The sequence below is a fragment of the Pezoporus flaviventris genome, unplaced genomic scaffold (genome assembly GCF_033815535.1).
Source record: "Pezoporus flaviventris isolate CSIRO_AGI_PZ_B2104156 unplaced genomic scaffold, CSIRO_AGI_Pfla_v1 ptg000007l, whole genome shotgun sequence".
Lineage (NCBI taxonomy): Eukaryota > Metazoa > Chordata > Aves > Psittaciformes > Psittacidae > Pezoporus > Pezoporus flaviventris.
In genome coordinates this window covers 65,849,664-65,876,013 of record NW_026892555.1, presented here as the reverse complement: position 1 = coordinate 65,876,013, position 26,350 = coordinate 65,849,664, and the positions used below count along the sequence as shown (strand labels likewise).

Sequence of the window (26,350 nt, the reverse complement as noted above, 5' to 3'; positions counted from 1 at the left end):
CTTCACATGGCATTGTATGATAGTAAGGGTGTCTGGCCCAAACTCTTGTGCTGTGAACCTATGAACACAGATCATCTCTAGCTCTCCATGTAAGCTCTCGAAATATGCATGGACATCAGGTAGGAAAATTCCTTCTGAAGTGTCCAGAGTCTAGTGAATTACATAAATACCAAACCTGAGATGCTGAAAAACACACATGGGTGCTTTCTCAGGGGCCCAGTGCAAACGCTGAAACACTGTGTTAGGGAGCAATGTGAGGAAGCACCCCAGCACTCTCACTAAGCTTTCAAAAGTGGTGTCTTGTTCCATTTTACCCCACACCATTTATAGGAACTCAGGAGACCTGATAGCAGGACAGAAGCCTTATCTTGAGTGCCAAATTCCTTTAAAACTCTGTCTCAGCTTTTATTGCATTGGGTTCCTGGCTTTATTTTACTTTCCATCTTTTTCCTCTTTGTTTCTCAAGGTGGTTGTTTTCTCTTGGTTGTGGACAGTAGAAGAATGTATGTGCATATATGTACAGAGCACACACTTTTTTTTTCCTGTGCCAGGCAACAGGGGTGTGTATTCCTGCATCTTCTCAGCCAGTAGTTTTCCTTTCTTTCACAGATCAATCCCCGGCTTTTGTCACCCTTCAGAGCCAGGGGGTGGTGATGTATGCAGCTTTGCTTTCTTTTTGGAAAGAGAACTGTGTTATTTTCTCCATCCAAACAATGGACATCACCAGCTGTAAGCAGCATGGGCTTTGCATACCTTTTTTAAAGTCAGACGCAGGGTAATCTCTTCTCATTGCTCTACACCGGCTCTATACATCAGATCTGCCTTCCCAACTTTGGATGTTATCAGCCTGAATTTACTCCAAAACTTAGAGCAAACTGCTGTTCTTTTCATTCTCATAATTACTGTACCAAGCATATCTACAAGCTTTGAGGATTTACTTTTTCATTCCAAATGAGCAGTGCCAAGTGAAAAAACAATTCTAAATTATCTACCCTTCTTTCTGAGAAAAAGTCACAGCTCACTATCAAGTACTAACAGAATTGAGAGAAACAGATTCAAGTAAAAAAAGTGCAACAAAATTGCTTAATCTTCAAGTTAATAAAATTACGTTTACAGCTACACACATACTGTGTATGTGTCTGTAGTGAATATATATACACATGCATATATGTACGTGTAGTATATAAATATATATAACACATATAAGTATCTTAAACATATAAGATAATATATATAAATATGTTATCTTTATTATTTAACTGCACTTTCCTCCGGAACATTTGCCTTTGGTAAAGCAGTAAGACCCAGCCTTGGGTAGCTCAGGTTCAGAAAAGCTCTGAACACCTTCACAGTCGGTTCTGTGATGATTCAAAGCATAAGTTTATATTTTAAAAGACAAATACTTCATGCTAAGAAGCATATAAGTGTTTATTGGACTGTGCAAAGCAAAACAGAGAAGAACTGAACCCTATCCAGAGAATGTAACAAGATGTAAAGTAGGTAAACAAATAAAAAAATAACTGAAAATGTACCAGGAAGCAAAATACTAAAGAACAAAGTTTCAGTTTATGCCATGGTGATAGTGGATAATTCTAGATGGATAATTCTAGTGAATAATTCTAGAGAACACGGTCTTTCGCTAACTCCAAAACATGGCTAAAATATGGCTTGCATTAGTCTTATGCCTAAATCACAGTTCCATTACAGGCTGTCCCGGGAAAAGTTACTCATTTTTTGGCATTTACTGATTTTTCAGTCAGAAAAAAAAAATCCCATGGGACAAATTCTATTCACAGTGACATTGGTGTATATCACAGTATTTTGTAGTTTCCTCACATTCCTTCTGTGAAGAGGGAGACCACAACTCTGTGACATTCTTATCCTGATTACCATAAGATTTATAGAAAAGCACTTCAGTGTTCCTCTAGCCCATGTGCTCTAATTCCTGGAAGCTGCACTGATTGCCATAAAAATGAATCAAAAAATGAAACAACAAAAAAATAGGGGGGTAAAAAAGCCCTCAAGTTACCCCCAGGCTTTCATGGAATCTCCCTATAGCTCAGATGAATTCAGTGCTGAGAAGTCTATCAGCATAGAGGCAGCAAAGGCAGAACTACATCCAAGCGCACCAGGCCCACATTTTATGTACACGACCAGTTCCCACTGAAGCCAGTGGGAAGTGTGACTTTGTGTTACTTGTAAATCTGTATGGAAGCAGCATTGCCCTAAGAAACCAGTGCTTTTCATTGCCAGAAGTCTAAATGTGTTTTGTCACTTGCTAGCAATCATGTTTTTGTTGCCCTAGTTTTATATAGTGAATAGAAATTGCTTCAGACTTGTTATAATCCAGAGTCTAGCAAGACAGATCTGTTCCAAAATCATGGTGTGGAAGTCCTTTCCTGTTTCTTTTCCAAGAATGGGATATCAAAGAATCATCTTTGACTGGTATCAGCAGCATCCATAAAGAAAGGTGAGAAAAAGCATAATTAAGGTAATTTCAGCAACTTATGTTGCTGCAGCCGCTGTGTTGCCTAGTACATAGAACTCGTGTGGCTATATTGAAAGTGGGAGATGAATTTGGAAGAAGTCCTTCTCACCGTTCTTTATGTGTTAGACATACTTTTGGTTACGCTTGGCAGTTTCCTTATAACCTATCCCATTGCTTGGCCTTGAGAAGAGGCTGAGAGAAAGGGTTGGGAGAAAAGGTCATGTTAGGGTGGCCTAATTTTCATGTAAGTTAGTTCCTGTGTCAGATGTTACCTAAAGTTTTAGAGCAAACTAATTGGAAAGAATTAGGCACAGAAATTAGCATCCTTATATAGGCAGTGTGACAATGGCTTACAGTTGGTACATAGAGGATACTATCTAAATGTAAGCAAGCATCACCCAAACACCTTTCTCTTGAACTAGTTCATTTTTGCAAGACAGTAAATTTAGGAATATCAATGGTGGCACTTTAGCAAATTCACATCTTTATTTGTGCTCTAGCTTACCAGTCACAGACTATTGTGGTGCCCTGCCTGGAAACACAAAGTAGTTTGTTAATTTTTGTGTGCTAATATTAATTTTCTGTGTTGCAGAATTCATATAATTTTGAATAATCCCTCTCCTAATGTGCATGTTTTCCACTATAAGCAACTACTCAGTCTTTTAGCAATAATTGTTGATATTTCTAAAGATATGGGTTATAATCAGTATCTGGGAGATATAATTATTGATTGAGAAAAAAAGTCCATTGAAGTAATTATCCATCACTACTCAATATGACTCTATGTGGAATGGATGCAGTTGCCATAATTCTAGTTAAAGAAGAGGTTGCCTATACACTGACCTATTTAATGGGTTTTACATGCAAGGAAGAAAAATCAAAGAGAAAAATCTAATGTTCTGTCTCTAGATTTTCTACTTTTTATTTTAGGGTCCATTCTATGGCTCCATTGTGGCAAAAAAGAAGGCTTTCATGCCTGTGATTTCATTGTATTCAGAAGCCCCAGGCTTTGCCCAGTAGAACTAGCTCTGATGAGTAGCTTTAATAATTTAAAAGGCAAATCTAGCACTGGGAGAGGATGGGAAAAACACTTTTTGTGAAGTTTGACCCAACATAACTTGTTTTATGCATCCAGCAGTTTTGAAGAGTTTCAGGGAAGAGTAAGATCTACTGTTCACAATGGTGCTGCTGTCACACATGTCATTTACAGGACCTGTTCTTGGCTAGAATAGCTCTTTGGTGACCCTTTACTTCTCGAGCACCTGGTGAATAGGGTATTGCCATAGACTGGGTTTAGATCCTATGCAATGGCATGGATTTTCCCTACATGAAGTACGGGAAAATGAGAAAGGTCCTGGTTTCCTGGGATGTATATATGCTCCATAAAAAGGAACAGTACAAATAGAAGGCTAGATGTGTATAAAGAGAGAAGGTGGGAACGATTGGCAGTGTTATGTAGAAGGAAGAGTGGAAAGAGTGAAGAGGAACAGAGAGGAGGAAGAGCAAGTATAGGAGTAGCAAAGAAGATCAAGAGTAGGGAGAATGGAAACTTGCAATGACAGAAGGACTAGGAAACTGGGACTGGAAAATAAGAACAGAGAAAAGAATGAGAGATGGCAAATTTTGTTATTTAACGAAAGGCTTAATGTGCCAGATACTCAGTAGAATTTTTCATCTAAATAAGGCAACTGAGTCATCTTCTTAACCTGAATTCTCTAAGCATTCCCATACAGCCAAATGAATATATGTGTCGTCTCATAATGTGATTATGACAGAAGATGCAAGCAAAGCAGGTTTGAGCCCAATACATGTAGCATATTGGGACATCTCTTAGGGAAGCTGAAAACTGATGGAAAACAAGGAACCCATCACACCCTTTAAAGCATAACACTAGAGAATGCTGCTTTTTTTGTTTGAAATACTGCATAAGGATTGGGGCACCCCCCACCTTCATTTTTCCCACTCAAAGAGGGAGAATGGAAACCTTAGTCCTTTGGTTTCAGCCACATTTCAGTTCAAAGAGCTAGGCAGATCTTGATCCCCCTAATAATTTTTAAGCCATAGAACATACTTTGCCTACACGCCTTATAGGCAGCTATGCACAACAGGGGCATTATTCAGTCGTTTCAGAGAATAAATCATAAGTTCCTGCTGATGAGCAAAAAGAACTCAAGGCAACATCCAATTACCTCAGTGTTCACTTAACATGATAAGATGTGCAATATTGCAGCATGTTGTTCCTCAGTAATCTCCTGTATGTTGTAGGGGTGAATTTCATTTCTCTGTTACCTCCTCCCACCCCCATGGGTGACATTGAAATCCTGCACTGCTTTGTCCAAAAGTAACCAAAGAAATTTCTGTAATACAGTCCATAATGATGCTCTCAGATTTAAGGTGAATTGTTTACAAAAGTACTTCTTACTGAAAATTTGGCTCTATGTTGCATTACAGGTTTCCTTAATCTAAAGCATACATGTTGTATAGTTTGCTTTTCATGCAAGAAATGCTGTGTGTACTAAAGTATAGGCACAGATTAGTTCAAATAATTTTGTTCATCAGCTGTGTGTGGAAACACAGGATACTGAGAGAGACATCAGTAGGCTAAGAAATTATTTAAAGTGATACTGCCAAATTCTCAAGTGCCACTTCAAGATGTTAGTGGATTAGTATTTAGTCATTACTTTAAAATGTGCTGCAGAATACAAAGTGGTCTGCTTTACAAGGGGAACATTTTGAAAACATAAAAATGTGAATGCTGGGTGAGAACACCGCCTAAATGCTGTCTGTACAGGCAGTAGGACAATTCAGAATCTGAAATCAGAGTTGTTCTTTCTTTCCGTGGCCAATAAGGTTTGTATGCCTGTGTGATATAACGCTGTATAATGAACTCTAAGGTTTGGGAAACAAAAGTAACAAATTAATGACTCTTGTGATTTTGAAGCACATCGATCTTTCTTCCTGTCCAAGATGAAGACAGCAATGTGTGTCAGGAAAAGCTATTATCAGCGTAACACTTACTGGAAAATGGCAATGCTAGGGGAAGTTAAAATCAGAGCAAAGTCTTCTGGTTTTGAAATATTAAAATATAGATGATGAATTACAGTCAATGTAGATAAACCACTTATCTTCATAATGCTGATGTAGGATGAGATTCTGCAAACACTCCCCATTCAAATATCCTGTTGGGTCCCTGTATACTATCTGACAGGCAGTAATCAGGGAAAAGCACTGCTGAAATTAATTCCTATAATACTGGGGGTTTTAATGAAAATCCTGATGACAAATTATCTTTGTTGTACCCTTCACCGTTTTATCCCTTGTATCGTAAGTTAATTACATGGCATATTAATGGAAGCCTTTTAAGCATGCTACGCATGTCAAAGAAAAAGTAAAATCCTGCCATTTCTGGAACTTGCCCAGACTCTCTCAATTGTATGTGAGTTTAATTCTGATAGTGTTTTAAATTGGGGTTCATCATTTATATTTTTACCTGTCAAACACTCACTCGGCTTCTCTTAGCAGAACAGGTGGAAGTGAAAAAAAACCAGTATTCTCCCTCTTGCTTGTCTTTCGTGAATAAAATGAAAGAAGCAGTAATTGGACAACTCACAGGTTCATGCTTTAGGACTAAAAAATATGATTACGGAATGTTTAAATTAGGCAGTGCTGTGAGTTACAAAGGAGGTGAGACTAGGTTGCTATGAGGTGAAACACATGTTGACAGGTAACAAGCAAAATCTGTGAGATGCTGTTGAGGGGGGGGTGTAAGCTCTCTTGATTTTATTTTCCAGCCATATTGTCAGACTTACCCATGGACAATTCTTTTAAAATTAATGTTTAAAATTAAAAATAATCTACATTATTTATAGTCAATAATCATTAAGCATTATTACTCCATTACTTTTCATTTCAGCTTAGTCAGCAAACACAATTTAGTGACTATGTCTCCTTGTAAAAGGTGCACCTAAATTGACCTAGAGAAAAAAGTTGCATTTTCATTTCTTCTTTTTTTTATACTTAAACTTACCATTTTGCAGATCTATTATCTGAAATTAACAAATAGTTTGAGGAATAAAAAAAAAGAGAAGTTTTCCGAATGATAAGAACAAATAAAACTAGAAAGTTCAGCAGCTCATTTTGGGAACTGTTTGGCAGGTTCCCATGGGAGACTGCCATGAAGGGGAAGGGGACCTGGAGAGGATGCTGCTCTCTGTGGATAACCTGCCCAGACCTGGGCTCAGCCCAGCTCATGGCCCAGGTGTTCATTCACACAGGCACAAGAAATGGGCAGGAGCTCCAGCCTGGTCTCCAGTGCAAAAATAAAGGGCAGAGGAGGCTAAGGAGTGCTGCTCAGGAGCAGTGCAGAGCACTGTCTGACCACATAGTCTGGGAATTAGGCGAGTCGGAGCTCAGATGGATTTGAAATCGTGAGGAAGGGGTACAGCAACAAGAAGAGCTTCCAGAGGTAGAATCAATAGGAGGCAGACTTGGTAACAAAGCACACAGAAAAGGCTGAGCAACTCAGCATCTTCTTCCCTTTGGTCTTTACTGGCAAGTTCTGTCCTCAGATCGCCTAAGCGGGATTGGGGAAGGTTATATTAGTGATAAAACAAGCAAACTGGGCATACAAAAGTCCATGGGACAAGAGCAAATGGATCCAAAGATGCGGAAACTGCTGGCTGAGGTCACTGCAAGGACTGCTTTGTATCTTCTTCAGAAGGTCTTCAGGGATCAGAAGATGTTCCTGAGGGCTGGGAGATGGCAAGCATTCCTGCATATGAGCAGGAAAGCAGGTCTAGGGAACTACTGATAGTAGGTCTAGGGAACTACTGATAAAACACTCCTCAGTCTCCATGAAGATTTTGGAGAAAACCCCTCTGAAAACTATGTCCAGGCACATGGAGGGCAAGAAGGCAATTTGGAACAGCTAGCATGGATTCACAAATGGCACATTGTGGCTGATGTATCTAAGAGTTTGCTTTGAGGAGGTGGCTGTCTGGTAGTGGAAGGAAGAGCGGTGGTTATTTACCTTGACTTCTGCAAGACTTGTTACATGGTATTCCTGCAGCCAGATTGGTGAGATGTGGATTTGAGAAGTGGATTACAAAGTGAATGCTCCACTGGCCAGATCATGAGGCTCCAAGAATTGTGATCAGTTGTATACATTCCAGCTGATGAGTGGTTTCTAGTAACATTCTTCAGGAGTCAATACTGGCACTCACATTTGTTCATGTCTGCACTAGAAATGTAGCCAATGGGATGAAATACACCCTCAGCAAGTTCATGGATGATACCTATTCAGGGAAGCAGTTCATATGGCAGAGTGCAGGGCTGCCGTTCAGAGGACTCTCAACAAGCTGGAGAAGCCATCTGGCAGTAACTTTTGGAAGTTCAGCACAGGCAAATGCACATTCCTGAACCTGAGGCAGGGTGAGCTCATGCAGCAGGACAGGCTACGCACTACCTGCTTACAAAGCAGCTTTGCATAAGAAGTCCTGGAGCCCCAGCAGACAACTCCAACATGAGTCACCAGTGCACCCTGAAGGTCAGCTGCATCCTGGGCTGTACAGTGTACCCAGCAGGCTGAGGGAAGCGATTCTTGCTTGCCGTCTGCGTGGCATTTATGAGGTGCTGCCTGGAGGACTGTGCCCTGGTTTGGATTACCTTGTATAAGAGAGACATTGCCATACTGGAGCATCATATGGCTGGAGCACAGGACATGCAAGGAGAAGCTGAAAGAACTGGGTCTGTTCAGCCCAAAAATAAGGGGGAATTTAATTGTTTTAAACTGCCTACTGCAATGTACAGAGAAGATGCAGGCAGACTCTTTTAGGCAGTGCACCATAACAGGCGTAGAGGCAGCAGACACAAGTTGCAATACGGGGAATTTTGTCTAAGCACCAGAAAAATCTTTCATGCCCTGGGGATGATTCAGAGAAAACTCCAGGAACAAACTTGCCAACAAAGTTTTCAAGCTGACAAGCAGGTATTATTTATTGTGGCGCTGGGAGACACAGGGGATAGCTCCTCCTAACGTGTGTCTCCATACTGCTACACAAGCCGTCCTTTTATAGCCACTGGGCATACATACATATTCATGAGGCTACGTATGGATTGCATAATTTTCCAGAAAGTTCCCTGGATACATACAGAATTGTGGTGGTGGTCTCTGAGGATCGTTTACTTCTTCCAACAATCTTCATCACTTCTGGCAGCCTTTGAAGCATGCGCAGTAGATGCTCATACCAGTTTAATTGGTTCGTTAGCACCAGAGACATAATAATCCTCCTATCCTCCTACTTATCAGTTAGTTTAACTGTAGCCCATCCTGGACACCTGCGGTTCCCAGATACTCCTTATCCCTGTGTCCTGTTCTTCTAGACTGTTTTTCTTAAGCTATGTCACAACTATAACGATTTATCTTGTGAGAATTCTCAGTATGTTCTCTAGCTGTGCTCTATTTTTTTTCTCTATGTATCATGCACCTCAGTAATTTTCCATTGCTACTGTTACAAAGCCATCAAACTTTACTTAAAACTGATTCTAAAGGTTTATAAATTCCATTTTGTGATTTTGTGCCCCCTTGTCTCAGGAAACAGGGTTGGGAGGGGATGTTAAATCCTGGCCCTTGTACCCAGAGATTCTGTGTCAGCTCCATTCTTGGAGATATGGTAAAGTTGACTGTGTAAATACCTGAAGAACCTTTGCATTTGGATGTAACTTCAAAGCTGATCTTCCTTGAGTGGGCCCAGGTGAGCCCCAAAGATCCCCTCCAACCTGATAATTCCAGCAGAATTTGGTTTTGCTTACTTAAATGGCTGCTTTAAGGATGTAAATAGTATTCTGTAGGCACTTTGTATTTTGAAGGAAAAGAACAATGAAAATGGAGATCATTATTATTAACAAAATGTAAGTCATTGCTGCTAGAAAACACTGCAGGAGTGGTCATATATACCAGCCTGCCAAAATGGATAGTGTTTTTTTGCTAAATGGAACAAAAAAGTCAGTGAAGCATGTTTAATCCACACAAATGAAGAGTTCTGTAGACCTTGTAAACAAGTCCAAAGTAAAAATAGGTCAATTTGGGTGATTTCCTAGCCTGAACAGATCCAGCTTCCATATATTTTAATATTTTTCCTATTTTTTTTTTCTTGCTTATTTCTTCTGCATAAAATGAAAACGACTTTCTTCACCAGTTCTCTCAATCTTCAAATATTCTTTTGCTTAGAGAATAAATCTGATAGGCTTTGGGGACTGGGGAAATGAGGGGAAGAAAGTGTTGTGGAATTGGTGGGATTTTTCATTCCAGCAATGATTTCTCTTTCAAAATCTTTCACCAGCTGCGTACTGAGACACACCTAAAAATAAGGGACTCTACTGTCCAATGCATCTGTGAACAGAAGGGATTTTTTTCATGAGGGCAGAACTTTATCCTTCTTTCTATGGTCCCAGAGCTCCTAAGAGGAAAATCAACATTACTGAGTGAAATAAACACCCGATTTTTTTGAAAGCCGGAGTGCCGGTCAGAGCTTCTGACTGGCTCAGAGAGCTCATAGGCATGGGCACAGGTTCTGTACAGCTCCCACCATAAGATGAGAAACCCTCTGGCCTCCTTTTGCTGTCCTGACATGCATTGTTCGTGGTTGGTTGGGCAACCATGTGCCTCCGTGCTGAATTGTGCAGGTCTTCTGCTCAAAGCACATCTCTCCCAAGGGTAAAAACAGAAAAGTGGTTCTGCTGGGCCTGGTCTATTTCTCTGAACATAGGTGACACCATGAATTTCAAGAGTGTAAGATGGAAGCTTTAGAAGGATCTGTTTTCCAGTACTTTTCTCAGCTTTTCCTGGCCTGAAGTTTAAAGACTTGGATAGAAACTACACCTTTTATTTTCTAATAAATGCTGGGCAGAGAAGAGGGATGTCCCATGAATTTGTTTCATTGTTTTTTTTTAATTTATTCAGGTTTTTAATACCTGTAATATCTTCTTACACTTTACTCCACAGCTTAATTATTCATTCTGTTAAAAAGTGTATTCCCTCTTTTAGGCAGAATGGTTTGGGTTAGAAGAGACCTTAAAGGTCATCCAGTTCCAACCCCCCTGCCATGGGCAGGGACACCTTCCACTAGACCAGGTTGCTCCAAGCCCCATCCATCCTGGTCTTGAGCACTGCCAGGGATGGGGCAGCCACAGCTCCTATGGACAACCTGTGCCAGCACCTCAGCACCCTCACAGTAAAGAACTTCTTCATAATATCTAATCTAAATATACTCTCTTTCATTTTTAAACCATTCCCCCTTGTCCTATCATTACGTGCCCTTATAGAACGTCCTTATTGAGGCTGAATAGCTTCCCCTGTTTTACCCTTCTCAGTGTGGCACAGGTTGTTAGTGTTTTTGGCATGTTTTTCTGAGCTGTCTCTTTTCCAAACTGAGTTATCCCAACCTGCTTATTGTTTCTCACACAGATACTCTCTCTGACCATCAATCACCTTATTTATTATCCTTGCCTATACGTTTCTTATGTCAGGTGTGTCTGTCAGGGCTTAGAAGATATGGCACATGTTTTTGTGGGACCTCACCTGGAGTATTGTGTGCAGTTCTGGTGTCCTCAACATAAAAAGGACACTGAACTGTTGGAACAAGTCCAGAGGAGGGCCATGAGGATGATCAGGGGACTGGAGCACCTCCCGTGTGAAGATAGGCTGAGAAAGTTGGGGCTGTTCAGCCTGGAGAAGAGAAGGCTGCATGGAGACCTCATAGCAGCCTTCCAGTATCTGAAGGGGGCCTATAGGGATGCTGGGGAGGGACTCTTCATTAGGGACTGTAGTGATAGGATAAGGGGTAACGGGTTAAAACTTAAACTGGGGAAGTTTAGTTTGGATATAAGGAGGAAATTCTTTCCTGTTAGGGTGGTGAGGCACTAGAACGGGTTGCCCAGGGAGGTTGTGAATGCTCCATCCCTGGCAGTGTTGAAGACCAGGTTGGACGAGGCCTTGGGTGATATGGTTTAGTGTGATGTGTCCCTGCCCATGGCAGGGGGGTTGGAAGTAGATGATCTTAAGGTCCTTTCCAACCCTAACTATTCTATGATTCTATGAATATTGCCCTCTTTAATTTCATTTTCCTAATAATTCATAATATTCCCTTTAATTTAGGCTGATGTTTTCCTAGAACAGTACATGATTTCTCCAGTTGCAGTAGCCATATTTCAGAGTGGTAACAGCTGACTTAAAGCTCATCACAGGGTATGTATAGTTAGGACTCTTTGTTTTCATTACAAATTCAATGTTTATGAGCTTTCATCCACACTTTTATCACAAGCCACACATAGTTGAGATCCTTCTGCAATTTTTCAGTCACTCATGAGTTTTAATACCCAAAAAATCTAGCATGATCGTCACCTCACTAATCAGCCTCACCCAAATTACTTATGACTGTGTTAAGTAGCACATTTCCCTGCCCTGATCCACTAGAAATCTTTCTGCATTGTGAAGTGACCATTCACTTCAACTTGTATTTCCTATTGTCTAACCAGTTTTAAGTGGCTTGTTCCCTGTAAAAAAAGGGTTTGGCTTGGGAACCTCCAAAGTATTTTCTGCAGTGAACACCTGTATAAAGAATTGTTTTCATTTGCTGGTGTACAGTCTGATCTTATTTGAGCTCCCCTTTCAAACCCCGGTTACTTATCAGCCATACGGATTTTCTGTCAGACTTCCTGTTTCTCATGTGCTTAAAAACCATTTTATTATTGGTTTTATGCCTTTAGCAAATTGCTTTTCAAAATCTTTTTTGCCTGGGCTTATTAAATTTAACTTGCCAGAGTTGATATTCTTTTCTATTTTTCTGGGTGGGAAATGACTTCCAGTTTCAGAAGAACTTCTAGTAATCTCCTTTACTGTGCTGTCTATTGAAAGAGTCAAGGAAAAATGAGAACTCTAAGGAGTTTCTCTTCCCATGTTCCCTGCCTTCCCCCAAAAAAATGACCAAACATGAGGTATGTATGTAAAGTTCTAAATAAACTATTGTTCTTTTTCTGAATTGCTTTCTCTCTCTTCTGTGTCCCCTCAGAAAAGGCACCAAAATATGAAGGGAACACTCAAAATTCAAACCATGGGGAAAAAAAAATCAAAGGAAACCATTGGCAAAAAATTAATAGAGAAAGGAAAGGTTGTTGTGAGCATGCATGGATAAGGGGCAAGAGAGAAGGAGTGGAAGGTGGAAAAAACAGCTTGGGAAAATATACACAGACAAATGAAAAAGTGCTCATACCAAAATAATCACCTCTGAAATATTAAAGCTTTCATTGCAGCTTGCACTACAGTTCCGAAGGATGCGTTCTAGGAATATTCTTCAATTATGGAAATTATACCCAGATATACACAGAGGTTTAGATATGGATATATGCACATGTGTGTGTGTCGTGTCCCAAAAATGATGAAGATTGAGACAGCAAAACTTCCAGATGCTTTGATGGAATTTCAATAGCAAGCAGAGACTCCAAACTAGAGGTAAATTTCATCCTTGGGCATCTATGCAGATTTCCCCACTCATCAGCAGACTCCAAATGGCAGGTTCCATCTCTTGTAAACATACAGGTGTATACAGACATGATTCCTGGGTATATCCCAGCAGTGGCTGTGCACTGCACCCTAAAGCAGCAAAGTATGGTACTGGATTATATCAATGCCTTACAGGATTAGTCCTGCAAGCTTTTGCTCATGAGCCACTCCAAAAAGAGAGGTTCTGAGTTCTCCCTGAGCCTGCTGCTCTGCACAGGGGGTTTGTTTTGAGCCCTAACAAAGTCAGGCTTTCCAGCATCGTATTGCCAACTTTCACATTTCCCCAGATTTGCATGGAGGAGATAGCTTACCTTTTGGAACTGAAAAATTATCAAGCTTTTAAAATGCACTTACTAGCCCTGAAAGGGAAGTAAATAGAAAACTTAATACCACTATACTTATAAATATCATATCTATTCTTCCTCTAGGAGTAAGTTCTGGTGGATTCTGAGTTCTTTGAAAGGCCAAATTGCAGTTGCAGTTGTAACTATCATTTTTAATTAGGCTTAACAATGAGACTGTTAACTTCTTTTTCTAAGAACAAATCTAGATCCTCCGAATGAATGAAATCAAGGTAAATGACAGCATTGATTGTTTCTGATTTGCACTTTTTGAAAGTCCACTGCACAGAACAAGGGAATAAGCGGCTGGGAGCCATCAGTGCCTAGGCTGTGATCAGCCCATAAACCACGCGTTTTGTAGTATGAAGCAGCTTTGATTTTGTTTCCCAGTTGAGATCAAGATGTAAGACTTAACCTGAAGAGCCTCCTGAGTTTTGAGCTGTAGCAACTGTAAGACCTCTTCAAGGTTGGCAGCTTTTTTGCACTGAGCACTGAAGAAATGATTACTTCAGGCAGACACCATCCCTGCCCTGAAGCATACATTACCTCTGAGGTGTTTTACACATAGCTAAAGGCCTGCATGTATCCTGAATAAAAGCTCTCTGATTAGCCACTCTTTCTAATTTCCCTGTCTCCTCATCAATGGATGCTTGCTGGTGCAGGGCTCTTCTTCACCTCTGTAGAGCAAAAAAATGCTTTTAGGAGGGAAAGCAGGATGGCACATAGACAGGAAATGAAAGGCTCAGGGCAATAAGAAAGGAGATACAAATATGTGAGTAAATTTGGGAATAGTTATCTATTCTCAATCTAGAAAGCCTGACAATATAGGAGAGAGAAGAATGCAGTGGTGGAAAAAATAAGATGAGATGAGAGAAACCTCATCACAGTTTTATGAGACAGAAATGTGACTGAAGGAGGAAGAAGGCTGTACCAGGAGACACAACGCAGTGCAAAATAAAACAAAGGGATAGAAGTCAGAAAAGAAAATGAAAAAGCAAACGTTCAAGAGACAGATTTTGATTTTTTTTTAAAGGTTGGTTGAAAATGTACACACAAAATGGCACATAGATAAAGCATTTTACTCCCATGATGCTGCAACACTCCAGGATCTAAATGGGCTGTGCTAATAGCAGCTCTGTGAAGTAGTACAAGGTTATTATTTTATGTCCACGTAGCTAAGGCATTGAAAGACAAAGCGAATCTCAAGAGGCACAGTAGAAATTTGTGGGTGGAGAAGGGGTCTGAACTTGGTCAGCATCACTGAAATATTTCTTCTGACATTAAAAAAAAATATGGAATTATTTAGTAGGAAATTATTTAGAAATACTAAGTAGGGCATAAAGTTGGATATAAAAAGTCATCATGGTAGAGCAAAGTGCAGTTTTATGTTAAACAAAAGTATTGTTTTGCAATTTTTTTCATGTTGTTGCTACACCAGTGGACTTGGCCAATAACAGTATAATCTCTCAGAAAAGCTTTAACAAATATACCTGCATAAGGCTTTAATAACTCTAGCTCAAAACACTAATATTTACTGAAATCTGAGTGTTATCTGCCAATATTGATGCAACACATGTTCTGACGGTATTGTACAATGAGGGACTGCCAATACATACTTCAAAGCTGTTCCTGGTTTTAAATCTATTATTTACTCTACAGCTCTTCAGTGTTTTCCTGATCAAACTAGCCAAGCTCTACCCTGGCACAGTGATAACTCTTATGTTGCACCAGCATATTGAAATGTCTCACAGTAGCCTTTTACATCAAGAATTTCACTGCACTCAAACTCTTTTGTAAGGAAGTTGAAAAGCACAATACAGGCAGCATATTCAAAAAATATTGATCATTAGAGATGAACTGTTTACCTTTTTGAGAATGATATACTGACAACCCTGAAGACTGACACGAGGTGGATTTCATATATTTAGGGTCATGGCACATGACTCTCAGAAGAATTAGAAGATGACACCCGTGAACATAGTCTTTGCTGAATCTTCTGAGAATGTAGAAGAAGCAAAGCTAAACTGAGCCCTCAGCTTTCAGCAGCAAACTGGACTGGCTGTGAGCACGGGCAAAGTAGAAATTGCCTAAGGTAGCAGGCTGCTGGAAAGACAAAGCCATCCCTTAACATCTTCCCCCCCACCCCCCACCCCGTAATTTTGTCCATATTAGTACAGGAAAAAACAGGCTGTCTGAAACTGCTGCTGCCCCAAAAGTAGGAGTGGAAACTATTGGTAGAATGCCCAGTGCCCGCAGCTGTGATGACTGACTGGTATCAATCCCTGGAGGCAGCCAGATTAGCAGCATGGATCCTCTAGATCTCTCTACTGCAACTCCCTACTTTTCTCCTGCAGGCAGGGGGTGGCCATGTCCCATCTGTTATTTTAGGAGGACTGACTGTCAATTTTGTGTGAGCTGTTGAAAGTCTTGTGCTGAATCTAAAATAAAAGGCATGCAAAATATTTAGAGCCTTAAATGGGGAATAATCATGGCATTACTTTTGTTTAGAAATTCAGGGAGCGTCCCTGGTCTCAATGTTGTATGTCCCATGCTACTCATTCCAAAATGAAGGTGACATTATCAGCATTTCATTCTCCACTCCTGGCTATCTCAGTTTCTCCTTTTTCTACCCCAGGTTCCTTGTTGTGAATCCAACAGGTTAGTGTTAAAAACAATTCTAATTTAGAATGGATGGATATCTGCCATCACTGTCTGCATCTGAGATTTGATCCATGAAGCAGGGTTAGTTTTGACTTTCCAGCTTCTCTGTGCTGTGGACTTTTTGGCTTGGTAATTTCTACACCTTCTGCTATGGGATTTCCTAGAGATTACAAATTCAGTAGCCAAATTCAGAATCTAGAAGCGGAACTTCCCAAGTCTGTTTCACACTGTCTGACTGAGTTTTGTGCCCTGGAGCTTTGTTCTTTCAAGTTGGCAAACCTCAGACCTTAGGCGATGGAATTAGATCTATGCATTGTTCTCTTGGTCCATCCTGTACTTGTGCTATTCCCTCACTGTTTTTCAAAGTAGCAGGATTTTACAATGTAACTGCTTCTCTGGTTTTAGAAATCATGGCAACTCTTTATTCTAATAATTCAAATGTGTCGCAGTACGCAATATTATAATCCCCCTTTTTGTTATCTCTGGTAAGTTAAGAGTTGCACTGTGAGGCTTGTGAGGATTTCTTACTCCTTATTTCATACTCCTTATGGCTACTTCCTCTTTTGTATACCACTGCACTAGTAGAAAGGAGGCACTTTCTCTGATGTTCGCTCAGGCTTGGTTCACAGGCTTCCTTCCTCCTCCTATTTGTGGCATATTGTATTCCTTTTTTTTGTCAGATACAACTTATTCCAACAGTAAGCAAGCTCTGACGTTTGTATGCAGGCATCCTTGCCCTTCTCAGTGAAAACCCTCAAGGCATCATGGCCGGGTGCCTACTTCAGCTTTTGGATTGGACAGTGGCTCCCATTATTTCAGTTGTCATTATTGTCAAGGAGCTTGATTTTTTTATACTGGTCTTCAGTGAAGACTGGATGTTTACTCAATGAACTATTAGCAAAATGCAACAGGGCACTCGAAAATAATAATAAAAAAAAAAGGATTTAAAAAAAATGGCCTGAGTTTTAAAAGAAGAAAGGGTGGGTGATTTAAAAATATTTTTAGCTCTGTGATTAGTAGTGTATAAATGTTATTTAGACTTTTTACAAAGAGCACAGTAATTTTTCCTTTGCACTCGTCAACTAGCAACTCCTCTTACACCCACTGACATACTTAGTCACCTCTTTTGTAAATCTTCACAAGCAAACTTCCCCAAGGGCAGCTTTGATAAACTGGCAAGCTCCCCATGGCAGGGAAAGATGACTTGCTACAGTCCCTGCAACAACCAAACACGGAGTCGGAGCCTGTTTGAAAACCCAGGCCTTACCTGTAACTGTGGTTGTTGCTTTGCCATCTGCTTTTTGCTGGAGAGGAATTAGTTCATGCCTGTTATAGCTAATCTTTCCCTGCTACTGAAGTCCTGCCTTCATGTCCATCCCCCACTGACCTTCTGGAAATAGGAAGGAAATAACTTGCCAGCTCTGTGCTTCTATGACCCTGCCAGTGGAGACATGTATGTCTCAATCCACCCTGGGCACCCTTCTTTGTTTTCTGCTGAGAACCTGCTGGTTTCACTCTGTTTAATCTTGTTTCTCCACAGTACCAAACTGGCTGGGTGTGAAACACTGCAAAATAATGTTAAGCAAGACTTAAGGGCAGACATCCAAGCACAAGATTGCGAGCAAATGGGTATAAATAAAACAATGACAAATTCACTTCTGGTCTATACTTAACTGTGACTACTATTTCAGTTATCCCTTGAGGGATTTCTTTTGCAATGAGAGCAGAAGATGGTGGATTCACAGTCAGCCTTCCTCCCAGGTGGTGAGGAAGGCTGACTCTTCCAAATGCCCTGTATTCCTTTGGGGCTGTGCTCTTGCATGCAAATGCAAGTGCTGATCATGTCTGTCTTGAGAGTGGCAGCTTGGATGCTTAAACGGTGAGCCTGGCAGAGATTGTCAGATAAATATGGCAGGTTTTGCCTCCTGAGGTTAGAAGAGTTATGCACCAAGAATCATAGAATAGTCAGGGTTGGAAAGGACCTTAAGATCATCTAGTTCCAACCCCCCTGCCATGGGCAGGGACACCTCACACTAAGAATATACTCTACCTTTGTCCTTTGTAGTTTGCTGACTAGCAAACTACCCCATGTAGTCCTTTCCAACTAACTCCTCGTGCTCTACTGAGGTTATTTATGCCATCATAATATCTCTACTATGAGATATCAGTTGTACAAGTGTTCTGCAAGGTTCATGATCACTAGTACATTAGTGACTCTCTATAGACATCACATTGTATTAACATGGATAACAGATGCTGTAAAATTCATACGGTATGAGTGCTAATGCAACTTGTACATAATGTTTTGGATATAGTGTCTTCTCTGAAGATCAGTTCCTCTCTGCTTTATTGTGTGTCTAAGTAAAAAGTGCATTTTCTTGTGATCTAACTGCACTGGAATTCCAGGCAAGGGATGACACTTTTATACAGCTATATCATATTTCCATAAGGGAAAAAAAAAATAAAATCCTGGTTTTATCTTATCTTGTATGTACAATGCTCCTGGTTCCCTGCAGACACAGTCTCCCTTGATACAGAATCTCAGACACTGATTTTCAAGATAGGGGTTCATTTTAGACTTTATCAATGCAATAGACCTTGGTTTTGCCTGTCTTTAGAGACCAGAATTTCATCTAGGCAGAGCTGATGTTGTAATCATGGATGATGATGGCATTTGTGATTGTCCAGTGAGCCTTCCCATGGATCACCCCCCACCTCTGGGTTTGGACACAATTATTTTCATTCTGGCAGAATTACGGGTGGTGTGGAAGGAGAACACAGCTATAACTGGGGTGGATTTAGATCCTTCCCAGCCATGAAGTGTTTGCATATTTGCATTGTGCTCTGCTTTTTAAAATTTTCAAAGTCAGCAGAGCAGAAGGTCTGACTGTTTTTCAGAATGGTGCACGAGGTCAGCTCTGCAGTTATTTATCTCTTTCTTCGCAGTTATTTATCTCTTTCTTCACAATATATTTAGGAAGAAACAAACGTGTTGATTTTTAAAATTGTGCTAAAACAGACATCACAACATCCAGACTTTAATTTTAGAAACCCACTGGCTATGAATGAAAGACTTCTCCTCTCTTACCCCCACTAATTCTTTCTTTTTTAATATAGCTTGCTGCTTCTCCATTTTCCTCTTTTCCCACTTTCCCTGTTTCCTCCTTTCCCCTTTTCCCCCTTTCTTTTTTCCCCTTCCCCTTCTTTTTCCATTTTCCCTTCCCCTTTCCTTTTCCCTTTGCCTTGCCCTTTCCCTTTTCACCTTTCCCCCTTTTCTCCTTTTCCCCTTTTTTTTTCCCTTCTCCTTCCCCTTCCCCTTCCCCCTCCTTTTCTCTTAAACAACACCTGTCTCTTTTAATCTGTATGAGATAGCTGAAAACTCACAAAAATTATGCAATTCTTTGAACAATGGGATTCAGATGCAGAACGTAGGGTTTTCTCCCCTTTTTCCCTCCTACTAATGAGGGGAAATGTTCTGTGTTTATAGGATTACACCACAAGGCTCATAATTTTAATATGAAGCTCAAACAGTAGGCATTGAGTCTCATCAAACTAGAATAAAATTAGGCTGTTAGAGTAAATGCAAAGTAGAGAAATGGGATAGGAGGCAGAAACTGAGGAACAGTTTCTTCTGCTGCTAGTGGCTTTGCAATTGGTGGCCACAAAAGCATCTTTTGAACTTTATTGCTTCCTGTGGTGGACTGACCAAAGCAGAAGAGAACTAAGATCAACAGCTTTCTCAGGCTTTGCAGCTACAGATACTTTCTGATGAATAGGGCTCCTAATCACTTGATATAGCTACATGCTTTATGCCTCAATTGCTGCAGCTTTCTGTTGCAGTCTTTGGTTTATTCACATCCAGTGAACTTCATTGTGCTTTCATTTTTTGGAGAACTACATTTTTAGTACTTCTCTGTTTAAAAGAAAGTTCCTCTAACTCATGGTATTGACTCAATTGAACACGGGCTTTTAAAAGAGTATTGACTATTCTTTCTGCAAAGATTAGACTTTATTTCCAAATTTTGGATAGGTTTTTTTATTAATTTTTTACATCTGGTGCATGGTGCTACTGCGTTTGCAAAGCCTGATCCAGAAGAATCAAAGCACATGCTTAAGGAGAAGAATGGCATGTGGTTCATGAACCTCATAATTAGTTCCCCTTCCTAGCTCTAAGCAGTAATTAAATCTGTCACTTCTGCTCTGCTGATTCATTTATTTAGCTATTTAATTGCTCAGCTGAATACGTCTTTATCTCCGGAACTGCAACATTTTATTCAGACAAAGAAATAGCATAATCCATTATTATTTTTTTTCCAAGGGCAGGGATGTGTAAAAGAAAAGAACACTAATACCAGATGATTTGGTGGTGTTGTCAGTTTTCACTTATCAAACAAAACAGTGTTTAAGGGAAAATTTCAACCAGTGCTTGAGGGTAGCTTTCCATATAAAGATTGTCTTCTCCAGGAAATTATGTCAAACACCAGGACATCTGATCCAGGTTTCCATTTCCATAATGATTTAACTTAAAGCACTTCTAGATAATAGTTTTTCTATAAAACAAGAAGCCTTACCCTGATCTGTTTGTGGAATATTTAATGAACAGCTCAAAACTGCAAATGTATACTAAAATGTTTACAAAGTAAACAGTATTGTTTCTGTATACATTTTCATTTAGGGATATTGCTCATGGAGATTTCTGTCATCTGTCTCTTAGATTTATCATCAATACAGCGTTTTGATCTGTAAAGCAAATAGTGTTTTGAATACCTTCAGACTTACAGAGGAGAGCTCTTCTGAAAACCTCTATTTTTAATAGGCATATTTCTATGCATGCAGTTTCCCTTATGTTACATTTTCAGCATCTTTTTAAGGGAGGTTGCAAGATTCCTCCACCATTTCTATCCACAGGTTGGAAAAGCTGGTGTAGGAAAGCAGCATGCAAAACAAGGTCAAGACAGATCAACTCAGACAGGGCTTCTTGGCAAAATGAAAAAATACTTGGGTTTATAATTTTTTCTTTCCTATTTGAACGCTGTAATGAGAGCTGATCCAGGAAGTGAAAGACACAAAACCCATCCAATATTCAGAGAGAAGGATATTTTTCTTCCACTTCTTACATCAGTGGCTTAGTTCCACCAATTTATTCACCTGCCTGGCTGGCTGGGTTTTCATACCATGCACACAAGCTTGCATTTCACTCCATCAGTGACTTACTTTTGCTGTCTTGTTACTCAGTTACAAATAGGCACCTGTTTAAGTCGTAAGTCATGTTTATTCCCAGGTAAGCTCATTATTCACCTGGAGGGGTTTTTATTGTTGAGGAAAGCTTATTTTTCCTCCAGCAAAGGTTCTGTCCACACCTTTGCAATGGGAAGTATGTCTGCACTGCTGCTGCAGACGCCCATCTTTGTACTGCTTGAAGTAAAAGCAGGAACCCTATGCAGAAATTAGCAGGTGGAACCAGTAGGGTTTATTAGCTACACGGCAATGTCTTGCAGATACAGCTGGATGTTCTGCCATACCTCTGGCTGCTAGGCTGGGTTACATGGACCTCCACCCTGACTGCCAGAATGGGGGTCTCTGCTTCTCTTTCCCCTGTCCTCAGGGAGTGCTGTGTCAGCCCACAGGCTGGCAGCTTTGGCCCAGCAATGCTTAATCTGTGTTGTTTGTACTGGTGTTATTGTTCTGCATCGGTGTACTCTGGGTTACTGCATGCTCTTTGTTGAATTGAAGAATGTTTCCCTGCTCAAACTAGGAAGTCTAGAAATCTTGCAGGCAGTTTCGTTCTTGCAAGCCTATGCATATGATTTTTTGGACTAGGGTTTTGCATGAGCTTCACTTAAATATTCTCTCTTTAAAATGCATTTCTTCGAATGATCTTCTAAAAGTATGCTCTTTGTTATGTAGGGCACATACTTAAACTCAGGGAATTAATAAAGCAGCAAAAAACATCTCTGGACATCATTTGAGGATAAGGGTGCTTTGAGGATAAGCCTGTATGTGAATGGGTTTAGTATGAGAGAACAGTGTTCACTGCAGTGGGACAAATAATTATGATCAGAGGAAGGCATGGGAATGAAATGGAAAAAAAATAACATTTATTTGTAGTAAAGGAGAAGTTTATTGTTCAGTTGGTAGAACCTGAACAGAGGAAACAGATAATTTCAGACATCTTTTATCAGTTCTGAAAAAGCATGAGGTTAGTCAACAGGATCAGCTACTTTTACAGAGACTTGTGTATAAATACTGAGACTTGAGAGTTTGAGGGACATCAGCTGAGTGCCGTTCCTTTGCAGTGATTCTGTTTGGGAATGCCTGGGTGGGGAATTAGGTGACAGTGATTATCAGTTTCCCCTCAGATGAACCTAGCTGTTGTCATCCTGCCATCAGCAGACTGGAAATATACTATCCCAAAGGCACTGCAGAGCTTACAAGCAGTCAAATTGGACTGAAACCACTCCCTTCTCCCACCCTGCCCTGTCGTCTCCTCCCCATGTCAGAGCTGGCAGCGTCTAGCTACCCGCGCAGTATAAACTACAAGCTTGCAAACTGGTGCAGGAGTTCTAGATCTGTGCACTGCTGGTGGAGGCACTCTCCTTGATAAGGGGTATTTGAGGATATACTTTTTTGTTAGTTTTCAGGTCTAACGGTAGAGTTGGAAACCTCAGGCTGGAGTTTCTCCTCCTTCACAGTGCTGGAATATACTGATGTAAAATGTGTCTAAATCAAATTAGATTAAGTCCCCCAGTTTTGATACAAATATACCCAAGTTGTCCTTTATGAATGCACTGATTTACTTACTAGTGTATTGGGAACTTATTGTTGATGTTTTAATTTAGAGAAGTCAGTGCTTATACTACTGGTGTGATGCCATGTACCTCTGGGGTTACTTCTGACCAGCCCTGGTCAACCATTCTTGTTTATATAAAGTGCATAGACTTGGGTACCTATAAATACTAGTGTGCAGCTGTCACAAAGCAATTGTGCGGGAGCTGCTTGGGACCTCGAGAAAGTAGCAGCTTGGCACCCAGAAATATACGACTTTGATAACATATTACAAGGTTACATGTTGGAGGAGAGGGTAGGAAGGTGGCTGGCAACTGCTTTTAATCTTTGTGTTTCTCTCGGTTTTTTTTTCCCCTTTATTTCTTCCTTTGTACTTGTGGTATACATCGGATCTTTACAATTTTTATCACATTACGATGTGACATTCCTGGCCTTAACAGTGCTTTTGTTTGGCTATTTATAGCAGCTTCTGGTCATTGTTGAGCAAAGGAGATTGCCCTGCCCTCTGACCCTTTTCTTAAGCAGATTTTGGCCAAAAGCTCCTCTCATGTGGCACTAATTGAAATGATTGGTGGAGGGGGTGTTGTGAGCGCACTCCGGCTGACTCGGGCTTATCCGCCACGGGCTAAGCCGGGGGAGAAGAGAGGAAAAACAGGGAGAAGGGAGAAAAGGCAAAAAGAAGGAGGGGAAGAGGAAAAGGGACAGGAAACCCACCGCACCAGGCCAGCCCAGCTTGGCTCCGCAGTGGCAGCTCTCGGGGCTCCCGGCCATCTGCCCGTGCTCGGGCGGCGCGGCGGGACCCGGCTGCTGCGCGGTCCCGCGGGAGCAGCGGCAGGAGGAAGAGGAGGAGGAAGGCGGCAGAGCGGGTTTGCGGCCAGGCGCGGGGCCCTCGGCAGGTGGGTACCGGGATGAGACAGGGGGACAGCGAGGAGAAACCCTCTCCTGCTGCCTGCAGCGGGCGGGTACGTTTGGGGCTTGCTTTGTTTTGAGCTTGCCGGAGCGGAGCGCGCTGCCGCTGCTGCGGGTGCTTGAGGGGCCGAGTTTCGCCGCTTTGCACGCCCCGGGACAGTGAAGGGCTAAGTCGTTAAAAGATTGAACACAACAAGTTGCTGTGGAGGTGATTTGTGTGGAGATGGGGCTGGTTTGTCACCCGCGCGAGTGAGCTGTGCTAAGTTATCCAGCAGGGACTGCCGGTGGGAAAGTGTGAGCTTTCCTTGGGTGAGTAACCCCGTCTGAGCCGGCAGTTCCGGGGCTTACACGCGATAGTATTTTCTGGAGGCTGGGGAGGTGTGAGTGTGTCTCCGGTTAATAGCTTCCTGCAAGTTTAACGTGAAATGGGGAGAGGCCGGGGAAAACAGCATGGGCTGCAGAAGGGGCAAAGAATTTTGAGACATCCTGTAAACCAGCGTCGCTGTCAAAAGTAGCTAAACTGGAATATTATCCTATATCTTGGAGTATTAGCATTGGAAGTTATCTCCTTTCATTCGGCTGTTAATGTTTCTGGAGGCTTTTTTGTTTACTTTTAAGTCGGTAATATAAACAGCCTAAGCAAACAGTCCAATTGTCATCCCATGTGGAGTGCAGTGGGGAAAAAGTGAACTTCAAAGTGTGCTTCTTAGGAAAAGTTAGAAAATATATGGTAGCTTTATGGTAACAATAGTAAAAGATGACTTTGGACTTCCTTTTTTATTATTAATATCACTATTATTTTTAAAGGTGCAAGATGTTTGTTACTGTGCGCCAAAACCTGTGCTTAAATCTCTTCAATACAGCAGCTAGAATGTCCTATTGCACAGGATATGGGTATGGTTAGTGCACAACTTCTGTTTGGGTTTCTGATAATCCTACCAGTACTACTGGAAAAATAAACACTCGGTTAATCGTATTTTAGAAGCTCTTGTGTAGATTATAGACACCAAGCACAGTCATAGCTGGAAATTGCTGCGCGTCTATCTTCAAATGTTAAACCCAAAAGAGCTGCTGTTAGAAGTGTGCGTACCCACAGCTAGACTGGCCAGTTTTGGTTGTTTCTTTTATATGTGGTTTTAGAAGTAGCACAATAGTAAAAGATGGAGATGAGCAGCTGATAATCCATTTGTCTACCACTTATCCCTGCAAAGATTCCTAGTGCAAAGTTCATGAACTGTCTCTGAGAATGGTTCAAAATAGAATCCAGCAATCGGCCATACTAAAATCAGGCAAGAGTCAGTAAAAAATAAACTGAAAAAAATGAGGCATGGTTACTTATAAACCTATTAATAAGTACATCATCTATCTAGTATTGCTTGTATTCAAGAACAGGAAAAACTTGATCAATCATATGGTTATTACTCCACACCTTCTTATCTGTTATCAGGCGAACAAAGATATTTCTCCTTTCCTTCCAGTCTGAAATCACTTTCTCACAAAAGCCTTTGCCCCCTTTCTTTCGCTCACCTGTGTCCATGCTACAAAAATAAGACTTCAAGAATACAACTGTTTGTTTTACTGGTGCCTTTCCTAATCAGTCTTGGTCTCCAGTTTATGCTGGTTTGAATATTTCTGTAATACTGGAGTAAGTAGCAATTACTTCATTCAAGGATCATATTTCAATGTAGAGTGTGTGCAGTATGATAATGCATAGCAACATGGATATGTGCGTTTTATTCTTGCATGGCTCAATATATTTTTTCCTTGCTACTTCAGAGATGCTAGAAACATGATGAATGCTCCATTAGTGGTATTGGTAAGAAATACATTAACGCAAGTGCACAGTCAGTGAGAGAGTGGTTTTGTTTGAAAGCCTTCTCATAACAGACGTTGTACTAATAATCTTAATGTGTAACTTGTGCTGCGTATCTTCAGCATTAGATTAGATTTGCTTTTAGGTTCTTTGTAAATACAGTTTTTATTCAGGATAACTGAATTTCTACCAGATGTCCAGGCTCCTTGCTCCTTTTCAGCCTTTGCAGCCTCTGAATGCCAGTGGAATTTTCTGGGCAAAGGGCTGGGTGTGCATGGGGTAAGCGTTTCAGGATGCAGTCCTTCTCAGAAATTGGCCTTGGTATTGTAGAACGTTGAGGTCTGACATTAATGTAGAATGTGGTATTAAGAATATAAATCAGATCCGAAGGCTGCTGTGTTGGTTGGATACCCGAGAGCAATCTGGGATAGCCTTCTACAACACATTACTGGAAATGTGGTGAGCAACTTTTTCAAGCCGTGCTGGGACCGTTTGGTTTTCTGTTTGTGAAGCTGCTTGCCATGGAGCCAGTTTCTGGGCAAGAAGCTGTCCTATCCAAAGCACAGTGGTTTGCAGCCCTCAAGGTGCTCTGTGATAGGGAAGCAGGACAGGACATGAGGGAGCAGTGGGTGAGCTGGGCCTTCTGCACTGAGGGGCTGGAACTGAGTGTGCTGGGCAGGGACTACTGCAGAGGGACCCTGCAATAGGGCAGGAGTTTATCATTGAGGCACAAAGTTGTGGGGAAGCTTGCAAAGCTAATACGGGATGTGGCTGCAACCACAGGTATGTGTGGC

General features: G+C 41.0%; 1 protein-coding gene across 22 annotated transcripts in view; it reads left to right on the top strand.

The window, feature by feature from the left end:
* LOC133267099 (poly(rC)-binding protein 3-like) overlaps positions 1 to 26,350 on the top strand; it is a 498,414-nt gene that overhangs the window by 338,566 nt on the left and 133,498 nt on the right. The window contains exon 1 of one of the 22 annotated variants that reach the window (XM_061449043.1): positions 23,420 to 23,730. The exons of 19 other annotated variants lie outside the window; for them this stretch is intronic. The gene's annotated coding sequence lies outside the window, so the exon portion shown is untranslated. Of the gene's footprint in view, positions 1 to 23,419; positions 23,731 to 23,895; positions 24,065 to 26,350 lie in introns of those variants that run through there. 2 more of the 22 variants (XM_061449046.1, XM_061449047.1) reach the window with 2 other exon arrangements.